This window comes from Phascolarctos cinereus, unplaced genomic scaffold (assembly GCF_003287225.1).
Source record: "Phascolarctos cinereus isolate Bilbo 61053 unplaced genomic scaffold, phaCin_HiC Scaffold_4;HRSCAF=312, whole genome shotgun sequence".
Classification (NCBI taxonomy): domain Eukaryota; kingdom Metazoa; phylum Chordata; class Mammalia; order Diprotodontia; family Phascolarctidae; genus Phascolarctos; species Phascolarctos cinereus.
Window position 1 is genome coordinate 256,385,268 of NW_027555847.1, and position 20,870 is coordinate 256,406,137.

Consider the following 20,870-nt stretch of genomic DNA (forward strand, 5'->3'; position numbering starts at 1 on the left):
TATATATACATATATATATATATATACATATATATATATATATACATATATATATATATATATATACAACGTATATATATATGTATATGTATATATGTATATATATATGTGTATATATATATATATATATATATATATATATGTATGTATGTATATATACACACATTTTTTTTCTCTTCCTTTCTATAAAAGTGGTGTTGACCCAGATGTGTATTGTGTGTGAAAGTGTGATGGGACAGCACTAGCAATTCAAGAAGCTGATTAGGAAACGTTCTTTCCAGGACAGGGCTGGGATTCCATTACCTAGCCTGTTAGAGAACCTCTCTGCTAAATAATTTGTAACTAATGTATGGGCTAGTTAGTTTAGAAGATTAAATCTTTATGATTTGGCCCCAAGAGGTGAAGCACTCTTTCTGTCTTTGTGAGTCTGTACCTATCTGTCTTTCCTTCCCTCTGTCTCTTTCTTCCTCCTTTATTTCTCCCTCCCCATCTGTGTCCCTGCCTCTTTTTCTGTTTCTATCTTTATATCTCTGTCTGTCTCCATCTCTCTGTCATTCTCTGTTTCTCTCTGTCTCTGTCTATCTCTGTCTCTCTTTTTTGTCTCTTTCTGGAGGTAGAAATGAGGTTATCATACTATATCATAGACTCTTTTATGCTCCATAACAATATCTGGTATTACACTTGGAAAACTCTTGAGGCCATGAGAAAAGTTTTAATTAGTTCCTCACCTCTTCTTAGCTACTCTTTCTTATTTAGATATCTATGGAACCTCATATGAGCTGTTGGATCATCAAGATTCTGATGGTGGTCTTGGGTTCAGGGCATACCATGGCCCCACGTACTCCCTTTTATCTCCATTATGATCACAGATTATAGCTTCCCTTCCCCTCCAACTCACAGAACCTCTATAATGCCCCAGGATACCCCAGACCCTAAGTGTAGTTGTCTCGACATACTACTCCAGCTGTATTTTCTTACTTTCTTCCTTGTGTACCTACTGAAAAATAGCTCTCGTTCCGGTATGTTTTCTGGGACCCTAATGTCCTGGACTTTCCCCAATAAACAGCATATCCACTGACTTTTTAACTGTAGATCTGAAGTTGCTCTGGAGATCTTGCAATAACAGTAGGGCAATCTCTGCCTGCATACTGTAGATGTATCATGATTTAAGTAAAATTTACATGTTAAAATACAGATTCATAAAGTGGATTATTTAGGGGGTGACTATTTTATTAAAACATTCAACATAAGATTCTATTAAATGTAAAGCTCCCTTGGTACATTTGGAAGAATCTATGTATAGAAGTTTAGCTTGTGTGAAAATTGCCTAGAATAATTGGATTGTAAACTCTTCTAAGTCAACAATCTACAGAATTTAATTCAGGCCTGAGGATACAGTAGCTACTTAAAAAAGACTTGTTGGATTAAACATTTTTATGCTATAAAGATGACAATTTCTAGGTCTAGTCCTACTGCTTCCTGATTTGTGACTGTAAGCAAGTCATTTACCTCTCTACGGTACTCAGTTTTCTTCTCTTTAAAATAAATAGGTTGGACTTGATGGTTTCCAAAGTTCTTTCCCATTCTTAGTCTATCATAATTCAGTTTCTTTTCTGGCAACATTGTCACAGAATCTTAGGACTCAGGAAGTAGCTATGAGCATCTGAGCAGACCTTTTCACCTAGAGTTCCCAAATGACTATGTCATTGAACTTGGCATTGGAGGAGGATCCTGGAAGAAAGATAGGGTTGTGGGATAAGGGTGAGGGGCAATGTGGTAAGGAAGAAGCTGCAGCAGCTATTCAGGTAGTCTGGTTGGGATCAGAGCTGTATCCTAGGCTCTTTGAGCAGAGAGTTGGAAATGTTGGTGGGGTCATCACCTCATCTATTAATCTGAGGATATTACTGAATCTGAGGAACATTGTGATTGGAAGAAGGGGTGGTGTGGACCAGAATTTATCAAACACCTTTGGAAGCAGCAGATAATGGAGTGGACAGTTGAACCATCTACGTCAGGCTTCCTTTCCTCTTCCATCCATAGTAACTTTCATTAACTCTGTTAATATCTTTTTCCTGGTTCCTTTCCCACTCATGGAGATGGGAGGAATTAGAGGTCAAAGAGAGAAAGCTATTGTATTCTCTGTTGCTGGTAGTCTAGGTAGCCAGCATTCCTAATGATTTTTTCCTCAGTTAATTTGTTCCCTTGCTTATAAATTGATTCCAATGGACACAAGAAGCTAATGTCCAAACAACCTCAACTGGCATGGTAAATGATAAGAAGAGTGGAGAAATTTGAAGAGGAACAAGATTTTTTTTCTCTTAAAAAAAAACCAACAGAAAGCTTCCCCCCAACCTCTACCTCCCACCATCTCAGTAGAAGCTAGGGTTGAACTGTAGATCCTAGGACTAATAGGACACAGAGAGAAAGCAGATGGAGCTGCTTTATATTTTAGAGCCTTTGACATAATTACAGAACTCCAAAAGGAAAAAGCAAGCTAAGGAAAAGTCCTAAGAGTGAAGGAACTGGCCCTGAGGTTACTTGGCTTTGAGGCTGTGCTTATCATTGCCTGTTTTTTGAGGGGAATTTTAGAATCAAACCCATACTCCACAAAACTCCAGAAGTGAGAGTGACCCATGGAACGTAGATAGCATAGATACCCTGCGTACTGTGTTAGATATGTGGCACTCTTATTACACACTAGAGTTCTATTATATAATGATTTATTTTTTTGGTCAGAAGACTGTCAGTTCATTTTAAGAAAGATTAAAATATGGCTTCTTCTATAAACAGAACACTTTTCTTCCGTAAAACTATTTTGCTAATCTAAACATTGATTCATTCATGCATTCCACAAATAATAATTATGCGCTGACTATATACATTTCATTCTGGATATACCTTACATTTAGCTATGTCTGGTTGACCATAAGTGATAACTCAGTTATTATTTGTGTACTTTGTAGATAACTGCTTGGCTGCTTTTAGCTTTCCACATTACCTCTTGGCCACTTTTATGATAAAATAATCCTTTTATTGGTCACTGAGAATGAAGGGCTACAGACTCCATGGCCCTTTAAAAAAGGAGTAATTCTGTCCCTGTCTCTCTTCTATTTCAAGCCTCTGGATGGCATTCTGATAAAGTAGGACTTTCTGTGAGTAGGTGGGGAAAGCACGGTTCACCATTTCCCCTACCCTGGCTGTCACGTGGATAAGAGTATGTGGTAACTAAAAGATGGGAGCTGCCTAAGTGAGACAGAGCCTGGATCAGAGTCCAACAGCCAGGTGCTACAGTGGATAGAGCACTTGGCCTGATTTTAGGAAGATCCAAATTCACATATGGCTTCAGAGACTGTGTGATCCTGGGCAACTCAATTAACTTCTACCTGCCTCAGTTTCCTCATCTGCAAAATGGTGATTATAATAGTATCAAATTGCATAATATTTTTAAAACATTGAGCATAAAACCTGGCACATAGTAAGTGCTTAATAATGCTTGTTCCATTTCTTTGTTCCCTCATCTGTTTTGCATTTCCTCAGTATAAGTGACCAAATATTGACATTGATATAGATATGTCCAAGCTTAGATGCAACCTTGTGAGCCATGAAATATGGATGTCCTGGGTTGTTTTGTTAGGAGCTAACTGTTTGGTAGTACTGAAGGAGTTTCTGCATTAGATAAGATGATCACCAGCAAGAAGAGGTGCCCAACTCTTGGCTTGGCTCGTGAGGAGACAAGGACTCTGAGGGGACTGTGCAGAACTAAGGCTAAATATAACTATGCTGGTTCAGCAGCCCTAGAGAATGTTGCATTTTCTGAGGAGATTTAAGTCTCAAGATTCCTAGGAACACTTAATAGTCAATATAAACTAAGTTATTGAATCCTATTTTAAGCCTTTCTGTCAATACTTCTTGTTAGGATTTAGCATTTCTTTTGTGTATAGGAAATGAATACCTGTCTGCACTCTTTAGACTTCTCCATCATGTCAACAGGAACCTCATCATCCTATAAGATCCCATCAATCAGTCTTGGTTGGTACTCATATCTCATCAGTATCCTCTGGCCTAGGACCTCTTTGACTGGAAGGAAGAGCAGAAAGCTCCTCCTCAAACTTCTGTTTAAGAGGGCCCCCAGGCCAGCCATCACTTTATTTCTCACCCAGTTTCACCCCTTTGAACTTTTCCATTATGTCCCCTTCACATATCTGCCTTTATCCCCTTTGTTCTTTTCATATTTGCATCCACTGAACTTAGTTAGCACAGTGCCTGACATATAAGAGGTGCTTAATACATGGTTATTGAGCAACTGATTAACTTTTTATATTGAATACCTTTCGATTTCTCCCTTTGGGAGGATTTTAGACATGAGCCAAAACCTAAACCTTCAGCATACCCTCCCCCCAGGACATTAGAGTGGAAGTTAAATGAACTTAAAATGAGTGAGAAAAGGGATCCTAACTACTCCTAACAGGGGCCAGGTTCCCCCAGCTGAACCCATGCGACCACTTTCATGGGTCCAAAAGAGATAGTCCCTTAGTGGAAATGGAAAGGATACGGCACTGACAGCCCTTGGGTCCAGCAATGGTCTTAATTGTTAGAAGAGTATTGTAAAATATAAATTATCTAGAAACTAGACTTTTGGAATATCTTTGGCTTTGTAACTAGCCTTGTAAATTGTGCATAGTAGATTTGCAGTTTCTTGTACAATCATCTTTTTTTTTATTGTGTTATGTTATGGAAATGCTTGTTTTATTCCATAAATTAAAAATGAAATTAAATAAAGTAGTCAGAAGAAACATTCTCTCTCTCTCTCTTTCTCTCTCTCTCTCTCTCCCTCTCTCTCTCTCTCTCCTCTCTCTCTCTCTCTCACACACACACACACACACACACACACACACACACACACACACACACACACACACCCCTTTGGAAGCAAAGTTGTATAATCCCATGGTCTACCAGGCATGATTGAGTCAGGCATGGGGAGGAAGGGTTGCAAAAAAGGACAATTACCATAATAGGATTGAGATTTTGGAAACATAGGTAGAGCCATAAAATTAACTTCAAAGCATTTTTGTTTCATCTCCTGATTTAGCTGGGATTGTCTAGCCTGGATCATTATTTGTACAAGCATTTTTTTCCTGCTTATACCAGAAACTTGGATGTTTTCTGTCCTCAGACTCCCTGGTACCAATATGATCTGGTTTTTTTAGTCTATACTTGCACTCTGCCTGATTGAGACCTTGTACCCTTTACTCCCAGAGAGGGATTGCCCTTCCCTACTCAGATATTTGCCTAATCACCCTCACATGACATCCTAGCTGCTAGTGATTTAATGACAAAGCAACATGCACGAATGCATGAATGCATGTATACATACATATATACACATTTATAAATGTATATTCAAAATGATTCAGACACTTGAAGATTACATTCATTATGAAGTAATTGCTCAATTTCCCTGACAGAAGGAAAGCAGCTCTCTGATTAACTGGAACCATCTACAAAATAACTTTTCCTCAAAAAACCCCAAAGTTCTAGAATAACAGGAGAATCAAGAAAGAAGAAAAGTAGAGAGAAGATGGAAGACAGAGGTGATAAGCAGGGGAAGAGGCAGCTGTGGAAATTGGGAGCACAAAGGACATTGGGCAGCAGACACTGACAGCAGAACAAAAAGCTAACGATGAGAAGGCAGGAATTAGAATGGGGGCACCACAGCAAAACTCCCAAGTGCAGCAGGGACCAGATTAAACTATAATTAAGAAATGCTCAATAAGATAAATGGAAAACACAACACAACTTACATAATGTTAATTTAGAGTTTCTAAGTTAATATGCAGCTGCAAGGACCCAATTCTATTTGAGTTTTATACCACTGATCAAGAACAATTCTATAGTAGCAGGTGAAAAAACAAATTGGACAATTGAATCATTAGGAATATTTTCTATGCACAATAATATAGTATAGTGGGATAGGAGGAGAAACACCCTACCCGAAGTAAAAAGAAAAATTAAAAATATAATACAATAAGAAGACAATCCATAATTTAATATTTTAATGGATATATGATTACATCAGCATAGGATATTGCATTCTCCATAAAGTTGAAGATGGATGTGGATGCTGGAGCATTGCCCTACACTAAGTCAAAAGGAGTGTCAAAAGGTGAACTCAGGACTGCTATGCCAACCCTCCTTCCATACCTATCACCCCCTTGTATCCTTGTTAGCTTTTTCTCCAGTTTCCAAAGCATTTCAGCAAGTGTGCTTTGGAATACATTCAGTAATTACCATTCCACCCTACCCCACCAAATACAAAACCTTCTCTTACTGACTTGAATATCCATTTCCCTTGATGTATTCCGTTCTCAGTCTCAAACCTATGAATTCATGGGATTAGATCTACTCCTTTACTGAGTAGCATAGAAATGCAAATAAATATTAAAAAAATGCACAGCAATTGGGACAAATATCCCGTGGGCCTCCCCCCTACCCCCCACCCCAACAGCCTCTCATTACAGCTAGTCTGGGTGGGTACGGAAGAAAAATAATAGAGATTTTAACACTTTGTGGAAATTTCCCCATGGTTGTGTTCTGGTGAAGAAAGGGAAAAGGAACTGTTTTTTCTTTTTTTAATTCATTTCACCAATTGCAGCTGGCTTGTCATCCGGAGATGGACTCAGGCTGATCTCCTCCTCCTCTAGCTACTTCCAGCTGTCTATGCCATCCCCACTTGGCATGAGCTTGGTCGAGCTCATTTTTTCTTTCTACTGCTTGAACGCACCATATGCGGCAGTGCTGCCCCTCCTCCATGCATTGCCACAGAGCTAGAGAAGCAGATTCCTGAACAGTCTCTCTTTCCTTCTCTTTTCTGTTTCACTTTAACATTGCCACATGACTCCTCAGATCTTGGCGGAAGCCCATCTAAAGTCTTTTAATTCTAGTACCTTCCTTCTCTTAATTATTTCCTTTTTTTTATCCTATATATAGCTTGTTTACATATATTTGTGTGTTGTTTCCCCCTTTAGCTTGTGAGGTTCTTGGAGGCCAGAGACTGACTTTTGCCTTTTTTTGTATGCCTGGTGCTTAGCAGAGTGCCTGACAAATAATAAGCACTTAGTAAGTGTTTATTGACTGACTGACTGACTGACTGATGTTGGAAACAGAAGCCTGGGCATTGCTGTATACTTGCACATCTTCAACCCAGAAATTAATTCTCTGTCCCCTGTGGTCTTCCACTTTTTCTGTGACAATCTTTCTGGGAAGGAATGTGGTATTAACACCTGGATTTAGAGTCAGAATACCTGGGTTCATATCCTGGCTCTGCCAATGACTACTTTTATGACCTTAGGCAAGTCACTTAACCTCTGTGGCCCTCAGGGTCTTCATTTATAAAACATTACTCTTGGACAGTATGTGATCTTTAAGGCCAGCCTGTTCTAAAATTTTTGTCAATTGTCAAATAATATTTTTTCTCAACAAAATAATTTTATAATACTGGTCCATCTTTGTGATATGACAAAGAGTCAAATACCCTCTTCAAAATAAAATTAATATTTCACTAGAATTTTCTAGAATTTTCAAAAAGTGACACATATTTATCACCTCTTCTTTACAATACATGTTAAAATGAGAGTGAAAATAATTTGTTACTAGCTTTATCATTTTTAACCTTTATCGAAAGAATTTCAGAGCTGTAAGCTTAACTGAATCTAGTAAAACTTTTTAACTAGACAATTACAGACCTAATTCTGAGGAAGAAGAGAGAGAGCATATGTAAGTGTTATATTTATGTCCCAAAATTTCCTCGGTGATTCAACTTGTGGATGTGGATTTAAGATACAAGGTGTTATTACACACATAATTTTATCATAAAGTTAACTGATTATGTAGTCTTTTATATTTGAGAGAGCTGGTGATATAGTAACTACAACACTGGACTTAAGAGTCAGGAAGATTTCAGTTTAAATCCAACCTCAGATTTTTACTTAGCTATGTGACTCTGGGCAGGTCACAATATCTGTTTGCCTTAGTTTTCTCATCTGTAAAATAATACTGCTTACTCTACTGGGTTGTTGTGAGGATCAAATGAGATAATATTTAGCACAGTGGCTGGCATATAATAGGCACTATATAAATGTTAGCTATTATTGTAATTATTCAGTGGATCAATGCAGAATATCAAATGTCAAAGGTGCTTTGATTTTTAGATAAATCTACTTCTTATGCTGTATTGTAAAGTTTTGTTCAACAAGCTTGTATTAAACAATTAACATGTGCGAGACACTTAGTCACTATCAGTGGACAATTTGAATTTTTGCCCTTATCACTAACCCTTGACTCCCATTGTCTTATGGTGGAAGCCTAGAAAATATTCAAATGGTGCTTACTGAGTAAGTAGAGGTATTAGTAACTATATATTGGTGGTCTAGAAAAACTTGAAACCTAAAAAAGTTTTTTAGGAAGAATTTTAATAAGACAATTTGACAGAGGGGAGAGCTGGAAAAAGATGTAGCTGGCTCTTTCTAAATCCCCAAAAGTTTCATGTTATATAGCATTCAAACAAGAGTACAAATTGAGTGGGTGGTGACCTTGGCATTTTAATCTGCATTTGTCTCAGTTTCCTCATCTTTTTTTTTTGGCAATAATTCTAAATTTATTTGAGGTAAACAATTCAACTGGTAAATTCAGAAAAGGAAGTAGTCAGTTTTCAAAAAGGTTGGTTTTGGTAGGTTGCTTGAGATGTGTATCATCACATAAGTATATTCATTCAAAAAAGTTTGGGCAAAACCAAAACATAAGCTATTGGGCAAATCCAAAATGTGAACTTTGAGTAGGGTCCCAACCATTTTTTGTGTAGTAATCCCTAGCTTCTCTGGAAGGTGTCTGGGGTCAGCAAGTCCTATGAGTAAGCTTTGGGTTAAGCTATATTCAGCTATACAGAGCTATGTTCAAACAGTATAATAATTAATCAGGTTTTTCAAATAATGTAATAAAGTTTTTCCCACAATATAAAAATATTTGAATATCTATTCAAGAATACTAGGCACTAAGTATTGCCAGAAATGTGCGGAAAACATTTAGTACTTGCCCAAAGTCTACTAGCTAATAAGTATCTGAAATCTGATTTGAACTTAGGTCTTTCTGACTCCAGGTCAAACACTCTATCTGTTGTGCCACCTGGCTGCCTCTTCTATCCCCTATATTATGGGAGATAATAAAAATTTACCATGACCTCAATGGGTTATTGTGGGAAAGAAGCTTTGGAAGCCTCAATGGTCTACACATACAGCCTGTCATCTGTTCTTGTATGTCTTACAGTCATAGTTACAGAAGATCCAGAAAAGAAAGTTCTTGCCACCGAAATGCCTGGCACTGTCAAATGTTTCAGCATTAGAAACTGACATTTTATCAGTGGAAATGACATTAAAGAAGAAGCATTACCATCTGCTTTTCTGTTGTATCCTAAGGACTTTCCATCTGACTTACAGTGAGCTCCTGGAGAGCAGGATATATTCTTTGTATCTCTCTAGTACTTAACACAGTGCTTTGCACATAGTAAACATTTAGTATGTGCTTTATTACTATTATTGCTAATGTTATTAACATTAGGGAGAGAATTCTTGGAGAAAGCAAGGAGGAGGTGGGAGCACTGAATTTATCCACGATCTAATTTTGTTTTTTTCTATTCTTTAAAAAAAAAACTTATCTGCTCATAAGAAATGTAAAGCTCCCACTCCCAGCAAAATTTTGCTGTCTAGGTTTGTGAGTTATTTGAAGTATGCATCTTGAATTCTTGTTTTCAGTTCCCGACAAGATCTTTCCAATGACTAAAAATCCCAAGTCCCAGAAAAACGCCAGTTGGAAAACTGATCTAAATATCCCAGGGCAACTTAAAGCAATGTGAGTGACTTGGGGAATCAGTACCTGAGACAGTTCAGACTGCCCACACAGCTCAAATAACTATTGATCCTATGATAGTTCCATAAAGTGAAAGTCACCAACCCAATGACAAAGCCATCACTTGCTGGGATAAGGATACAGGTCAGTGATTCAGGAAATTAATTGTTCACTTAGCTTGATATTTGGCATTAGCTCCTGCTGTGTGGTGCAGGCATAGAACTGACCCTTCCCTTTTCATTCCCTTCATATAAATATACTCTTTTCAAACCTATCTATTTACCTACTTGAACACACTACCATACCCCAGTACCCTAAAATATTAAAGGATTCTTATCAGACATGGCTAAAGTTCCACAATTCTATCTTAAAAACTGGGTAGTACGTTATAATGTTAAAAAGGAAAGAAAAAAAAAGGAAAAGAAAAATTTGGCCCTTGAAGTAAGATGATCTAGGTTCTAGCAGAGAGTATTGGTTGTCGAAGTGAATATACAATCACACAGTTGAATGAAATATGTAGAGAATATAAGATTCCACCATGCTTACTGTTTGTTGATGCTCAGTGTGATACATTGGAAAGGGTTTTGGACTTGAAGTTAGATTTGTATTTCCACTATACCAGTTACTAACTGCTTGATTTGGGGCAATTATTTAACTTCTCTGGGCCCCAGTTTTTTTAAATCTATAAAATGAATGGATTGGACTAGATGGTCTCTAGGCTTCCTTTTAGCTCTGAATCTACCATCCTATTATCCATTCTCTTGTTAGTGACTGTGAAAAGGTAAAATAAAAAAAAAAGCAGAGGCTGCAGTTACAGACTCTGTTTCCATAGAACATGGTGACCATTTTTTTTAAACTTATTCTAAAGCCAATATCATTTCCTTCTTTTTGGATTTTAGTTTTGAAAAACAGATGTTGCTCCAAAATTACCAATGACATTTATATTTCAATACCATCATGAGTTACTTGAAGAGACAGCAAGAGGCATTACTACAGGTATAAAATTCTGAAGTGGTCAATGAAATCAGACCAGCAGATTGAAGTAGCTGTCAAGTGGGAGGCTGTCTCAAAAGATTTAGAAAATTATAGTAAATTGCTCAAGCCAATAATTTTGAAACATATCCCCTCAAACTTTAAGGAAGATAAAATCTTTTTTGTAAACACTTTTCTTCCAAGGAATTGTTTAAGACATTCTCCATATAGCTCTCATTAATCCTAATTCCACTTGTGATCTACAGGCTAGTGGCCTATATTATCATCACTCTGTTCTCCTTGGGGAAAGGAGAAATGGTATCCTCATTCTCATTCTGACAAGGATTTGTTTGTATTTGGTTTTGTACTGCTTATCAGCATGTTTGCCTTGCTGAAATGGTACAAAGATTGAGCAGGACTGTTCCATATTTTTTTTTGGTCTTAGTACCTCTAGCACTCAGCACAATGTCTTTTTTACTTACTTAATAAATGTTCATTATATTAAATTTCATAGCCATTGTGCTAAAGGAACACATGTCCTTGTTTGTCTGGGGACCAATGGAATACAAGGCCATTTATGACTGCCTGCCCATTGGCATCAGTTTGTCAGTGATTAGTGTTAGTGGCAGTAAGATGAGTCCTTTCTCTATGGGGATTGCTTCCTCCTCCCCTCTCCTTCCTCAGTGAAGTCTGTGAGGGCCAGTCTTGAAACATGACTGATAGGTCAGCTATTCTCAAGGGTTGGGGTTCAATGTTCTGGGTTGTTTCCATCAGAGTCTTAGAAATGATGGTTAAAGTATTGGTGGTAGTTTGACTCACTTGCACACATTTGCCTCCTCTCTCTCCAACAGGGTGCTCTGCCCTGGCCTCCATTGTACCTTTCAGACAACCATAGAATTTATTTTAAAAATTCCTCCTAACTTCTGTTTAGCCCCAAATTGGGATCCTGTGCCTTATGAAATTTTGTTGGGTATCTGACTCCCCTAAAACACCCCACAGAAGTTGTGTGGAAGTTGGGTTGCAAAGCCCGCTTCCTTTGCCAAATCTCTTTTTATTGGTACACATATATAACAGCAAGAATAAAAGCAAAGTGAACAAAACAAAGCCATTGTTCTCCATCTTTGCTACCTCCTCTCCCCCTTTTAATATTTGTATCTATCACTAACAAAACTCCCTGTCTTTTCCTCTTGCTTTGGTCAGAGCAAATCCTCAATGTCTCCCTAGACACAGATGAGGAAACTGAGACCCAGAGAGATTAAGTAGCCTGCCTGGGATTACAAAGCATGATGTAGTAGAAGGAATACTGGTTTTATATTTAGAGGACATAAATTCCAATCCTGGCTTTACTATTTTTATTGTAAATGAAAGTCACTTAATCTTTCCTGGGTTTGTTTTCTTAATTTGCAAAATAAAAGGTTGTGTTAGAACACCAGTTCTCAAAGAGGGGTTTGAGATTCTGGAGACTCTGGCCAAGGAATCTATAAGGTCAAAACTATTTTCATAATAATACTAAACTATTAAAATTAATACAGCAAATATTAGTAGATATAATCCACATAAACAAAGGTTCTTTGGGTACAAAGATTGATTTTAAAATAATTGTTAAGAATATAAAAAGTTCTACAACCAGAAAGTTTGAGAACCACTGGACTAGATGAGGTCTTAGGCCCCTTCTAGTTCTAAATCTGTATTCTTATTAGCAGAGCTGAGATTTGAGCTCAAGTCTTCCAATCCTATATCTGAAGCTCTTTCCACTATACCGTTTAGAACTGTAACCTGGCTACACTGATTCTAAGCATGCCATTATTTTCATTAATCCACACTATTTGTTTCATCCTGGCTCAGGCATTAACTAGCTATATGTCTTTGAACAAGACCTTTCAACTCTCTGTGTTCAAGGTGAACTTCAAAATCAGGTGATTGGATCAGATTTTCTTTAAGGTCCATTCTTGTTCCAAAATTGCATATTGAGAAGTGCATTAGCTAACTGCGTTCAATGTCACTTACTAAAATAGACTTATTCCAATAACGCTTATCCTATCAGAGATCTTTTTTGACAAAGACTGATTTGGAGAAAATCTCCAATACCATTAGGGCACTTAGATCTTGTTAAAATTTGAACTAGATGTAAATCTCATCAAAATGAACTATATGGAACATCCATATTTCTTTCTTATAGTGTCATTTTGCTATGATTCCTACATTACTAGGCAGATATTTCAAATCTATAGAAGCTAGTGATGAATTGGATCCTTTATAAACTGAAAAGTGAAAAACATGATGAGGACTAAAAAGAAAATACCATACAACTTGTTGGCGAAGTGATTTCCATCTTCCTGCCTAGGGCCGACATTCTTTCCTATGAGAACACATTTTTCCATAGTTTATTCATGTTAGCAATAGCTAGTCTACCCACAGACCTTCTCAGTGATGTCAGTATCTCTAGAGGCACAATTAATTAGACAGGCCTAAAGTCCTACTTCTACATTCTCCATCCTGTGTGAGAAAACAAGAGAAACAATTCTAGATATTAAGGCCTTCTTTATAGTACAGAAGCATGGGACAGCTAATATCCCTAGCTGTAGACAAGTGATTCTTACCAAGAACAAATATCATGAGTTGAACTTCCTTTTGCTGTGGAGGGAATAAAGAGATAGTTACCTGGAGCAGGATATTGGAGAGATAGCAATAACAAGTCTAACACCACGAACTAGGACAATGGCACAGGTAGGGGACATAGAGATGCCCCAAGACCCACTGTCCACACTTACTAAGGCCTAGTTAATTACCCACTGGAAGATCTTCTCCATTTTTGGTATCGTCATATAACCTATTCTGTTTGTATACAGCTAGTACCAGCTGTCAAGTTAGAAGGGGAGTTGAGGTATGATAAATAGATAAAGTGATAGGTAAAAGTTAAAAAAATGCTTTCCTATTAAGGTATAAAACTCCATTGATGACTGCTAAATAATCTTTCTGATCTGTGTGATGTTTAGGATTATGGACCTACATGAGTTTCTCCCTAATACACCCTACCCCCATGTTCCCTAGGCAAGAGCCCATGTCTAATAGACCCTGTAGCTTTGTTGAGTGTCAAAGATGTTACCAATCCAAGGTCCCAAAGTTCTTTCCACTGCTGAACTTGTCTTTTGGTGCTTTGAATTTGAGGATTCAATAGACACAAGCAGGAGGGCATAGTAAGGCTGATATATCCCAGAAATGTGACAAGATTGCAGTGTGACATGTAAATATCAAGGCCTTGGGGCTTCATCGTGTAGTGGATGATGAGGAGAATCTAGTATAGGCCCTTACAATAGGATTCTACTTCAGTCTTATGTTGATAGCCGTTTACTTGGATTCAATCACAGGGTTAGATAGGTTGACAAGGTTCTCTGATTCTTTGTGCCAGACATTCTGGTAACTTCTGCCAGGTCTTGGTCTGAAAGTCATAGACTGACCTTTCTGAGGCATATAATGAGAAGACTCCTTCAAATCTATTTGATCTTATGTAAAGGTTGATGATTTGGCAACGTAATCCTTTTATCAGGATTAAAAGACATGTCAAGTTTGTGATCCAAGAGATTACACTTGATCCATTAAGTTCTAGTGCTTATAATTAAAGCCAGATGTAATTATCTTTTACGGTTAATATTAATATCAAAAGATACCGTGACTTGTTTATAAATGTACCCTGTAGTCCTCAGGATTATGGTTGGTATTGAATTGATCAGAGTTCTTAACTCTCTAAAAGTTGTTCTTTTCTGTAATTTTTTTTTACTATATAAATTGTTCTCTTGCTAAAATTATACTACAACAGTTCATATCAATCTTCCTAGGTTTCTCTGAAGTTGTCCTTTTCATGATTTCTTATGGCACAATATTATTCTATTACATATACCATAATTTGTTAAGCCGTACCCCAGTTGACGAGCACCTGTTTTATCTCTAATTCTTTGCCATCACAAAGTGTGCTACCATAAACATTTTTGTACAAATGGGTGCTTTTTCACATTTCTTTTCTCTCTTTTGGGGGTATAAGCTTAGTAATAGTATTGCTAAATCAAAGGGTACATACATTTTAGTAACTTTTGGGGCAAAGCTCCAATTTACAACTCTACCCACATTGCATTAATGTGTCTACAATTATCCCTTCCACATTGTGGGGGTTAGGGGCACAATGCTTCACACTATCTGGAAAATCCCCTTAAATTCTTTTGGCTTTCCCTTTATACCAGAGAAGAAGTCTGAATTGTGGCATTAAAAGATAAAATATGTTGATGTTATATAATGTTATATATACATTTTATGCATTTCTGAGTTTCTAAACTTTTTCTGTGTCTTCTGCTGGTCTTTGTGTGTCTTCTGTGGCTTCTGCAAAACTTCTTCCAAATTCCCATTTAATTTCTTATCATGACCTGTGATATATTGAAATCATGATGGGGAAAGTCATAACGTGGAAGCAATAATTGTATTTTCCCCTAGTATTTCTTTGTTGTCCTTTTTTGAAAATTATTCTAAGCTTACGAGGTAGAACCTTGGGGTTGCTTTAATTTGCATTTCTCCATATTGTCAGTGTTTGGAACATTTTTGTCTGGGTATTGATGGCTTGGATTTCTTCCCCTGAGAACTGCCTGTTCATATCCTTTGACCATTTGTCAATTACAGAATGGCTCCTATTCTTATAATTTTGAATCAGTGATGTATATTTTGGAAAGGAAAGTTGTTGTCAGAGAAATTGCTGCAAAGATTGTCCCCAGAGTTAACTATTTCCCTTCCAATCTTAGCTGCATTTGTTTTGTTTGCATAAAACCTTTTTAAAAATTATGTAATCAAAATGGTACATTTTATCTTTTTTTGATCCTCTCTATCCCTTGTTTGGTCACAAAATCTTCCCCTATCTATACATTTGAAAACTAATTTCTTTCTTGCTTCTTTAATTTGTTTATGATGTGGTATTTTATATTTGTCCTGTATTCATTCTGAAGTTTATTTTGATGTTGTGGCATAAATTGGTCTGAATCAAATTTCCTCCAGACTGCTTTGTAGTTTTCCCAGCAGTTTTTGTTGAACAGTGAGTCCCTATCCCAGTGCCCAGGTTGTTTGTTTCTCTATTCTTTGTGTTCTTAAAAGAGCATTTCCTATTCACAACATCGAACTTCCTAACAAATTCCATTTAGAAGTACCACTGTTAAGTACCACTGTTCAATATGGTAGCAACTGAGGGAGAGGACTCAGTTTTGCGCACGCACACGTGTGTGCACACATGTGCATGTACATGTCTTTTGCATGGATAAATTGTCTAGATACAGAAATTTCATAAAACATGTATAATTGTTTTCCCATAGTTAATCTGAATTTTTAGGTCCGAATTAAATTCTTTTATTGTCATGTTCAGAGGACCTCCAAATGTTCATTCATTTCAGATTTCAATTATAGGTAGGTTTAAAATTCACAATTTAAATTTATTTTTATGTGAAAATTCATGAAAATGTCTCAGCTACCTGAGTTGTCTTTTAACTAATTTATAAGCAATAAACTATCACATTTGTTCTGTCTACTCTTACAAGATTGAAGCCACTAATTTGAGATCATAGTTAATGCCTTTCAAAACTTAATTGCATCTTTATTTATTTGTTTTGGATGATCCTCTGGTGTTTGCCAAGATAAAATTAACTATTGATATATCAGAGTATACCCATTTAAAAAATATGGTCAGTCATTAGCCAGAGGAAGCACTATGTTCCGAATGTTTCAATTATGTGAGCACATAGTTCAAAGAGGATCCGACCCCTTCAAGTTATAGTCTTATTGCACTCTAAGTATCATTCTTAAGTATTAATTGTGCCACTTTATAGTACTTTCCACAATTTTACCTAAAACTCTAAACACAGCATTGACAATAAAATAATTTTATGAACCACTAAAACTTAAAACATACCTTTTTCCATCAACCTAATAAAATTATTCCAGTTGGGTATAACTATATTATTATGGATAGGGAAAAACAAACCAAAATAAAACAAAACAAAAAGTTCCACGGCCATGTCTCCAAACTTTGTCATTCCATGTTATCTGCTTTCAGAACCCTAGCACAGAGGATTTCATAGCTGCATTATTCGCTATTGTTTATCAGTTACTTTCCGTAGCCTAGATCACCAAGCAATAAATAATAATTTATCCCAACTAAACTATCAAATGCAATGCAGAGCTCAATTTAAATTGTTCAATTCTAAATTCCATGATTCCATCTTCCTTTTCCAACTTTATACTAGGAGAATAATATCTGTGTAATTAAACTTTGTAACCATTTGAAATTTGACGTTGCCACCCTCTCTGACCCCCCAACTCGCTAGAGAGGAATCTCAGTTTCTAAAAGGTAGAAACATTTTTTTTTATGAGTGTTCCCCCCCCATCCCCATTTAGGTTACTGAATTCATCTAATAGCTTGCAAATGTCTTACAAATCAAATGATTTCTCTTGTAAGTTACTGTATTTCTCATGTCCTGCCAATAATATTTCCTTTTGTCACAGTACTAATAGTTTCTCAGACTCAAACTTTTCTGATTCCAAATCTTGTATATTTCAATTGTAATGTTAATCGTTAATTCTTTTCCTACTGTTTTTCTCTCCACTAAGAAACTCCTGTGTAGTAGGTTATTTTGGTTCTTGCGTTCTTCCCGCCCTCGACTTAATTCTCTTTAGGTGCTAATATAAATACAACTAAGTCTACAAAACATTTACTCAATTTGTCAAACAATTGAATTCCACCAAATCATTTATTCATACTGGCTTCTATGGGGAAAAGGAAAGCTTTCCTTTTGGTATTTTTTTTTTCAGAAAGTAATTGATAGATTCTTTCTATCTTTATTCTACTCCCGTAACTTTCCCCCCTTAAACTGAAGCATTAATTTAAAAAAAATCCTCTTTCAGTAGAAATATATACTGGAAATCACTTAAAATTCTGAACTTAAACACAAAATAAAATGAGCATTTCACCTATAACATATAATAGTAATTATACATGAAACCATGAATCTTCAGTATGTATAGCTTTTTATTTTATGTATATAATAAATTCAACAAGTAGCTTTCAAAGCTATCTGCGCTTCTTTCTGGCTTTCCTTCTCTTTTCTTCTGCACATTTAAAAAAATACTCAATGACCCTCATTTCTTTCCCAATTTTTCTGCTAGTCCTCTCCTTTTTCCTCCCCAACATCTTTTCCTAATTGGAAAAAAAATAAAAAATAAAATATTTGTAACAAATATGCAGGGCCAAGCAAAACGTATTCATCTGTTGGCCCTGTCCAAAAATATGGTCACATTCTTCATCTTGTATCCATCACTTGTTTCCTGGAACATGGATAACATGCTTCAATATCTGTTTTTTAGAATTATGGTTCATCATTGCATTGATCAGTGTTATTAAGTCTTTCAAAGGTGTGTTCCTTTACAGTGTTGCTGTTATTGTACACATTGTTATCCAGGTTCTGCTCACGTAATTCTTCATTAGTTCAAACAAGTCTTCCCAGGATTCTCTGAAACGATCTTTTTCATTTCTTACATCACAATGATATTCCATTACACTCATACTTTGTTTAGCCATTTCCCAATTGATGGGCATCTTTTGAGTTTCCATTTCTTCACCACTGCAAAACAGAGCTGCTATATATTTCTAGCATAGCTCAATCAATTCATAGCTCCATCAACTATGCATTATTGTGTTTATTCTCTCTTATCCCCTCCAAAAATTGTCATTTTCCTTTTTTATCATCTTGCCAATCTCAAGGCTGTGAGGTAGAATATCAGAATTGTTTAATTTGTATCTATCTAATTATTAGTAATTTTGGAGTATTTTTTAATACTGCTGTTGATCATTTGGATTTTTTCCTTTGAGAGCCACCTGTTCACCTGTTCAATAGTTTAAAACTCCACTAAAATTTTTAGAACATGTATATGTTCCTACATATGTATATATGGGTATGTATACATAAATTTGTATGTATGTATATATACATATATATATATATGTATATATATATTCATTTAGGAAAGAAAATTTTATTTTCAGTCTTTTAAAGAGGAATTATGAATGTTGATAGAAACCCAAACAAAACTCTGAAATCAAAATGAGAAGCACACCTTTGGGCTACCAGAAGTCTAACCTATTAGAGGAAGAGTGAAAGGGGAACACTCTAGACTGAGATAGAAATTTTACCCAGGAGACTGAGTCTATGCATTTGTGTATCTGTGTTGCTTTCTACACCTGCCAGTTGGGCATCAAGATGAGGCTCCTCTCTTCAGTGGTGAGGAGGCAATGGGTGACATAGATCTGCCTATTACCAGTATTCCTCCCGCTGCAGCTGTCAGCCCATCTCCAGATCATTGAGACCCAAGAGGCGCAGGGGCTGTCATCACTCCAGGAAAAAGACAGAGATAGCTAAGTAGTATAGTGGATGGGGTATTGTACTTGGAGTCAGGAAGGTCTGAGAGCTTTAGATATTGTTATTCATTCTTTGTTTTCCAAGAAAACCAATGACACCACAGGTGATGTCTTGACTTGCAAGTGAATTGGATTTAAGTGAGGCAGAATTGCACAAAGTCATCAGCTTCACCCTCTCTTCCAGAGTCGTCCAAGTCCAGAGGCAAGATGAATGTCAGGATAACTGATGATGGCCTGGGATGCAGTGGATGACCTTTGTGTTTTTAAAGTCTGTCCAAATACTCCATAAAACCTGCTTCAGCTGCCTTCATGGCCATTGGAACAAATTTTTTTCTCATCTGGCCATTCTGCTGGAGGAAGTCTTCACGTGGTTGGGGTAGATACCCCCTAGCTCACTGACAGATTTAAGGCCTATCAGTTACCCTCATCCTGGTTCAACCCAACTGCCAACATGGTTTTACTGGGGTGTGGCTGCCATGCATGCTACAATTTCTTGGAGTCATAGATGAGAGATGGGTGACAGGTGGACATCAAACGTGGTTGAAAAGCCTTGAAAAGGGTTTAGCAAGCCCTTGAACCAGAAGTGCTGGTCCTCCCTGAATACCCCATATAACCTTAGGTACTTATGAGCTGCCTGACCCTATGCAAGTCACTTAATCTCAGTTTTCTCATATGTAAAACAGAAATGAAAATTAAAATGATAATTTTGTTGTATTTGAAAGGAATAGCAAGTTATGCATAATAGATTTGTAATTTCATATGCAATCATCTTTTTTATTGTTGTGGAAATGTTTGATTTATTCCATAAATTAAAAATAAAATTTAATAATAATTTAAAAATGGAAATAATAATAGCACTTATCTCTCAGGGCTGTTGTGAGGATCAAATGAGGTGATATTTATAAAGTGTTTTGCAAAACTTAAAGTACTACATATATAAATGTTATTATTATCATCATCATGTAGTCCTGATCCACTTGTAACTATATCAGTAGGAGATAGGTTCACTTGCTGTCCCTCCTTGCCTAGAGAGTGGCTTAAGTGAATGTCAGAGTCACAGAAATAACCATGTCCATTCACATTGTGCACATGTTCCCCAAACTACTTGCTGTTCTTACAGAAGGCCTTTATGAGTGATTAAGCATTCTATGCTTGCTCATAGAACTGAAGTGTTTGTTTCTTAAGAAGACACAGAGTGCTCCCTACTTGGCAACATCTATGAACTCATGTAGCTCACGGTATGTTGACTGTGCTGAAGTCACCTTCAGGAACTGCTCTATATTTAGGCCTTCTGTCAATAGGTTGGTATCATTTAAATGCCTATATATGATGATCTCAATCAACTCATTGTCAATGAGTTTGTTAATTGCTTATCACAGTAGAGTGGAATTTCAAGCAGGTCAAAGACATTGCACTTAAGTGTCTGTTCAAAATCAGAGATTCCTATGAATTTCACTTTGACATCCAGACCCGTGGCCAGTTTCAGTGGTACTATTATAGGATCATCTACATTCTGGGGCAAGTTTAGGGCAGAGAGCTGTTTATACCATTTGACCAT

The 20,870-nt window shown here is 36.7% G+C and overlaps 1 pseudogene; it reads right to left on the reverse strand.

Moving 5' to 3' along the window:
- LOC110197661 (ubiquitin carboxyl-terminal hydrolase MINDY-1 pseudogene) overlaps window positions 1–20,870 on the reverse strand; it is an 84,498-nt pseudogene extending 63,628 nt beyond the window's left edge.